Source organism: Taudactylus pleione, unplaced genomic scaffold, assembly GCF_031769625.1.
Source record: "Taudactylus pleione unplaced genomic scaffold, aTauple2 ptg000087l, whole genome shotgun sequence".
Taxonomy (NCBI): domain Eukaryota; kingdom Metazoa; phylum Chordata; class Amphibia; order Anura; family Myobatrachidae; genus Taudactylus; species Taudactylus pleione.
The window spans coordinates 1,655,268-1,662,500 of record NW_028284489.1 but is presented as its reverse complement, the minus strand read 5'-3'; the positions used below and the strand labels follow the sequence as shown (position 1 = coordinate 1,662,500).

At 42.3% G+C, this 7,233-nt stretch overlaps 1 protein-coding gene across 1 annotated transcript in view; it reads right to left on the bottom strand.

Annotated features, from left to right (window-relative positions):
- Positions 1–7,233, bottom strand: part of LOC148529029 (kelch-like ECH-associated protein 1A) — a 122,050-nt gene that overhangs the window by 31,198 nt on the left and 83,619 nt on the right. The window lies entirely within an intron of this gene.

The window sequence follows — 7,233 nt, the reverse complement described above, 5'->3', positions numbered from 1 at the left end:
CAAGCGGTACAATTCTTTTGCTGGGAGACCAAGGTAGAGGGCGTTGCAGTAGTCTAGGCGTGATGATATAAATGCATGTATGACTTTAGGCTGACCTTCTGAGGAAATTAAGTGCTTGATTCTGGCTATGTACCTCAGATGAAAGAATGAGAATTTGATTGTGGCTGATACCTGATGTTTAAGTGTTAAGCCACTATCCAGGACAACACCAAGATTCCGCACGTTTAGTGTTTTGTAATTCTGAACCCCCAAGTGTAAGTACTGTTGGTTGGCTATTCTATAGCCCTGTCCTGTGTCCTATCATAAGGACCTCTGTTTTATCAGGGTTCAGTCACAGCCAACTGGCACTGATCCACTGCTGAAGCTTAGCTAGGCAGCCATTTAGGGTTGTTATTGGCTCCTTTGTACCTGGAGCAAAGGACAGGTACAGTTGTGTATCATCTGCAAAGCAGTGGTAGACCAGGACATGACATCTGATTATTTCCAATGGTAGCATTTATACTGCAAAAAGCATGGGAGATAGTATAGAACCCTGTGGGACACCGCATGGAAGTGGCACTGGTGATGAAGAGTTTACTCCAGAAGAAACTCACTGTGACCTGCCAGTGAGAAATTATTTGAACCAGCTAAGGACTGTGCCATCCAGTACACAGAAATTTTTCAGGCAATTAGAATCCCATGGTCCACAGTATCAAATACTGCTGAGAGATCCAGAAGGATTAAGATTGAATAATCACCTCTGTCTCTTGCCATCAGAAGATCATTAAGCACACAGGGCTGTTTCAGTGCTATGTCTTCTCCTGAATCCTGACTGGAATGGATCATAAATATCATGGGTAGACAGCTGGGTTTCCAGTTGCATTGCCACCACTTTCTCAATGACCTATCCTATGAAAGGTAGGTTTGATACTGGTCTATAGTTGGTCATGCAGTCGGGATCTAAATTAGGTTTTTTAAGAAGTGATCTAACAACTGCTTCCTTTAGTGGTTCTGGAAAAATGGCTGTTTGCAAAGAGCATTGAACTATTTTGCAATTACAGGGCCAATAATGTCTATACACCCTATGAGAAGCTTGGTTAAGGCAGGGTCCAGATCACAGGTGGTGGGTCACAAAATTCTGATAATTTTAGCAATGTCTTTTACATCCATTATGTCAAAGCTGTTCCAGGGAGACAGGTGGCTTACCTTGGCAGGCTTGGTAGTTTGGCAATCCTTTGATGACACTGTGGGGATTCCAGCCCGGATGGAGGATGCTTTACCTGCAAAGATTTTTGCAAACTCATTGCATCTTGACTGGGAGAGGGATTCATCATGCAGCAGGCATGCTGGTTTGCAAAGCATCTCCACTGTATGGAAGAGCTGAGCTGGCCTATTGTTTGCTGCCTTGATCTCATTTGAAAGGAACTCTGTTTTCTTACGGGTGATTGTTGATTGATATTCTCTAATATGTTTGATTAGTGTAACTTATCCTCTACCAGGTTCATCTTCCTCAATCATCTTTCAAGTCTACGCCCCCTTTTCCAGAGTTCACTAACACTATTGTCAAACCAAGGGGCTTGACGGTGTGGTATGAGGGGTCCTATACGCACAGGGGCAATAATATCCATTGCAGCTGTCACATCCCTGTTATAGTAATGGATAAGGGAAAAAGGATCTTCACAGGCCCCCATTACCGCAGAAAGATCCAGGTTTGCTGCAAGAGCCTGGGGAGTCATGCCCCTCCTTGGACGATACCTTGTCAACTCCATGGGTAAAGTTGTTGTCGAAGCTGGATAATTGGCTGAGACAGAATCAGTTTAAAATTAGATTGGAATGACACCATCTTGCGAATGGCCACAAGACACCATCTTAGAAAATGAGATCTGCCTGACGCTATTTTGCGAATGGCCGCCCAGCGCCATTTTAGAGAAACTCACACTTAAGTACATACGGCAATGCTATTTTTAGCATCATGCGATTGCATATTTCACCATATCCCATACACACATTAAATACACACACTTACGCTGTTAACATGACGCACATTAGCGAATGCATAAAATTCTGCAGGCGAACGCTGTTTATTAGCTTCATGCGTACGCATCTTCCCTAAGTTACATATAACTAATTAGCATCTTTTCCTAAACCCCTCATACTTATACACTGCAACCTCACATAAAAGGTTCCATAGCTTCAAAGTGTAATATTCAAGGGTTATTCATTTATTACTAATGTTGTAAAATAAAGACTATTTGATGTCTAAGGTTTAGTACATGATAAGCAAACCATGTTTGGTGTTGTGCTGATCTACTCTGTCTCAATAGCTTTACGGTATCATTGGTGAGAAGATCGCAACATGCATTCTCAACTTATGGACTGTAGAGAGTTAAAACACTAAAATGTACTTTGTAATATTAGCAGCTTAGATTTGCATGCGCTGGGAAAAAGGAGACAAAAGGCTGTCGGAGGCTGACATGTGTCCATTTGAATCAACCTGTTAAATGTCCTGTAACAGATGCACGTGCACTGGGAACTAATTCTGCAAGGGTATAAATGTGCGTGCCGACTCCAATCTGGAGTCTTCTTGCTGATGCTGTTGATGGAGGTTTCTTGTTGATGCCGGTAACTGGTCCCAGTGCGCGTGCATATGTATAACTGTACCTTGGGTCTGTATTATTTCTTTGCGCTAAATTGTCTTTAGATCACAGCATGTAACCTACTGTTTTTATGTTGAATAATAACCTTTGTGCATTGGAAACACATTTCTCAAAGTCTGAAGACAATTATTTACTGTTTGACTGTGTCAATTCTAGGAGGTATAGGCAGGATTTAGAAGGTATAGGCAGGAGCGTATAGAGGTTTAAATTCAGTATCCTTATTCTATTTTGAGGGGTTGTGACTGAGAAGTGAATTGAGTGGTGGTCAGACTACGTGACTTGGTTTTTATTTAGGTCAGAGACATTTAATCCAATCTGGAAGACGAGATCACTTTTTCACCAGGTCATTGTTGCAAAACCTTTTGGGGTAAATTTCCTAAGCAGATGTTTGATCAAACCAGACATTTTCTGGACTCTCATGTGCGTTTTGGAAATCTGAAAATGTAATCTTGTATTATTTTCATGTACGATGCATTCAAAGTGAGAGTTTAATGCTGATTAAGAGTTACAAAGAAATAGACATGATTCAGACTGGACAAATAGCTCAAGCCACATGCTGCTTGAGCTGCCTTTTACTGAAAGTAAAAACAAGTATCCCTTACATTCTATAAGCTTCTAGCCTAATCAGTTTGGGCCTCAGTCCTCTAGGTGATGGGACCATAAATGTTTGGGACCTAGAATGGTCCAGTGCTGAGTAGTTGTGTACAAACATAATATACTTAAATTATAGTGCAATCATTTGTAGTCCTTGTAGTTCAGCAAGCATGAGCATGTGCATACTATACCTTGTAGTTCTATTATATGAAGCATGTAAGAACAGTCATACACTGTCATTGCATGGTGCAATTGTAGTGCCACAAGTACTAGCACTATATTTTGATAGTATTGGCCTTGTTCCAACTGGCTAGGAAGAGTGTGGTATATTTTGTCTGCATTTACTATGTCGACAGTTACAATGTCGACATGAGGATGTCGATATGGTTGTAATGTTGACATGCAGCTTGTCAACAAGGTTACAATGTCGACGTTGATCACCTCAACATTTGTGTCGACACTGATGAAATGTTGACATGATTAGAAAGTCGACAAAGTGCTCATGGTTGGCTAGTGTAGACTTACCCGGCATGGTGGGACTGGTATTGTCTTCAGGTTATGGCGGTCAGCTGATGAGGACTCCCAGTAAACCTAGAAGTGCTTCCAATGGGCAGTATCACTAACCCTAACCCTTCTCCTAGTGCCTAACCCAAACCCTTCCCTTCTGTAGCCTACTCCTAACCTCCCATGCCAATACAAGCAGAATGTCAATGTTTAACATGTCAACATTTCACACATAGACATTGTGAACATGTCAAAATTATGCACATGCCGACATGTTCAATGTGGACGTTTTTAACAATGTAGAAATCATAACTTTCAACATTGTGATGTCCACATTTTGACTAGATCAGGCTAGGCAAGTTCTACTCTGTATTGAAGGGGTACAACCGCATGCTGTTAGGAGTTTACAAACTGAAACTCATCAACACACAAGTTTTAGCTCCCAGCCTCCAAAGCACAGTATAGTAAATATTGCATTTTGCATTCATAAATTTATATTGCTTGGTTGCACTAAAGCAACCTTAGAATTGCAGAGAGGAAAAACTAGGTTAAAAGAGACAGGTGGAAAATCTACCACATTATTTCATGTACAATAGATGCCACAATTTAGTAGCAATGGGAGGGGGAATGAGTTTCATAGGGTAATGAATGGAAGATTTTTAAATAAAAAAATAATAAACCTATTGTCAGGCTGTTTGCATTAATTTAACTAGAGCAGTGATTTTCAATCTTTTTTAACTTGAGGCACACTACGCAAGATCTTAAAATTGCCAAGGCACACCATTCGGTTATGCGGCGTGCGCAACCTATGGAAAACATACATAATGGCTCCCACATTAAAAAAAAACACACACACTGGCCCCCACAGGAATAAAACACACATACATTGGCCCCATAGGAATAAAAGACACATACAGTTGCCCCCATAGGAATAAAACATACATACGTGGCCCCCATATGAATAAAACACATACGTGGTCCCATATGAATAAAACCCACATACATTGGCCCCACAGGAATAAAACCCAAATACATTTGCCCCCACAGGAATAAAACACAATACATTGGCCCCCACAGGAATAAAACCCACATACAGTCAGGTGCATAAATATTGGGACATTGACAGAATTTTCAGATTTTGGCCTCTATTCACCACCACAATGGTTTTGAAATGAAACAAACAAGATGTGCTTTAACTGCAGACTTTCAGATTTAATTTGAGGGTAATTACATCCAAATCAGGTGAACGGTGTAGGAATTACAAGAGTTTCAATATGTGCCTCCCACTTTTTAAGGGGCCAAAAGTAATGGGACTATCAACTCAAAAGCTATTTCATGGACAGGTGTGGGCTATTCCCTCGTTATTTCATTATCAATTAAGCAGGTAAAAGGTCTGGAGTTGATTCTAGGTGTGACATTTGCATTTGGAATCAGTTGCTGTCAACTCTCAATATGAGATCCCAAGAGCTGTCACTATCAGTGAAGCAAGCCATCATTAGACTGAAAAATCAAAACAAACCCATCAGAGAGATAGCAAAAACATTAGGTGTGGCCAAATCAACTGTTTGGAACATTCTTAATAAGAAAGAATGCACCGGAGAGCTCAGCAACACCAAAAGACCCGGAAGACCACGGAAAACAACTGTGGTGGATGACAAAAGAATTATTTCCCTGGTGAAGAAAAACCCCTTCACAACAGTTGGCCAAATCAAGAACACTCTCCAGGAGGTAGATGTATATGTGTCAAAGTCAACAATCAAGAGAAGACTTCACAAGAGTGAATATAGAGGGTTCACCACAAGATGCAAACCATTGGTGAGCCACAAAAACAGGAAGACCAGATTAGAGTTTGCTAAACAACATCTAAAAAAGCCATGGGAGTGATGGGAAGAGAAGAGTATGGAGAAGGAAAGGAACTGGTCATGATCCAAAACATACCACCTCATCAGTGCATGGAGGTGGTAGTGTCATGGCGTGGACATGTATGGCTGCCAATGGAACTGGTTCCCTTGTATTTATTGATGATGTGACTGCTGACAAAAGCAGCAGAATGAATTCTGAAGTGTTTTGGGCAATATTATATGCTCATATTCAGTCAAATGCTTCAGAACTCATTGGACGGCGCTTCACAGTGCAGATGGACAATGACCGGAAGCATACTGCAAAAGCAACCAAAGAGTTTTTTAAGGCTAATAAGTGGAATGTTATGCAATGGCCAAGTCAATCCCCTGACCTGAATCCGATTGAGCATGCATTTCACTTGATGAAGACAAAACTGAAGGGAAAATGCCTCCAAAACAAGCAGGAACTGAAGACATTTGCAGTAGAGGCCTGGCAGAGCATCACCAGGGATGAAACCCAGTGTCTGGTGATGACTATGCGTTCCAGACTTCAGGCTGTAATTGCCTGCAAAGGATTTGCAACAAAGTATTAAAAAGTGAAAGTTAGATTTAGGATTGTTTAGTTTGTCCCATTACTTTTGGCCTCTTAAAAAGTGGGAGGCACATATAGAAACCGTTGTAATTCCTACACCGTTCACCTGATTTGGATGTAATTACCATCAAATTAAATCTCAAAGTCTGCAGTTAAATCATATCTTGTGTGTTTCATTTCAAAGCCATTGTGGTGGTGAATAGAGGCCAAAATATGAAAATTCTGTCAATGTCCCAATATTTATGGACCTGACTGTACATTGGCACTCACAGGAATAAAATGCAATACATTGGCCCCCCACAGGAATAAAACCCACATACATTGGCCATTACAGGAATAAAATATATACTTTGGCCCCCACAGAAACAAAATAACTTTGGCTGGCCCCAAAGAAAAAAAAACCCACATTGCTCCCCACAAAAAAACAAAGTACACTTAAAATATAATTTTACATTTTTCTGCCCCTACCTGTCCCTTTACGGTAGAGCTGTCAGCAGAGTGCACCATGCAGGCAGGCTGGCTGGTGGCCGAGGGCTGGCTGGGGGTGCTGATGGCTGCAGGGCTGGCTGTGCTTGTGAACCGAGGGCTGGCTGGCTGTGCTGGTGGCCATGGGGCGGGCTGCCTTGCTGGTGAGCTGGCAGTGTTAGTGGAGCTGGTGGCCGTGGGGCTGGCTAGTGATACAGGCTGGCGGTGCTGGTGGCCACGGGGCTGGCTGGTGAGGCAGGCTGGCTGACTGGGGGTGCTGGGGGCCTTCATGCAGGGCATCTCTGATGAGGAGCTGGTGGGCAGGCAAGCTGACTAGAAACACGGCGTGCGTGACCTGTGATGTCACGCCGCTGCATCTGCATAAGTGATTGCCCGGGCATGCCTGAGACTCCCAGAAGAGCTCAGCACTGCCCGGTCCACAGCACGGCAGATCTGACCGGCAGCTCTGACCGGTGAATCTGACCATGCGGCACACTAAACAACCGCTCAATGGTCGAAAAACGCTGGACTAGAGTGAAAGATGTTAAGGAAATTTGATTTTTTTTTTTTTTAAATGTGCGGGCATGGGGCTTTAATAAAA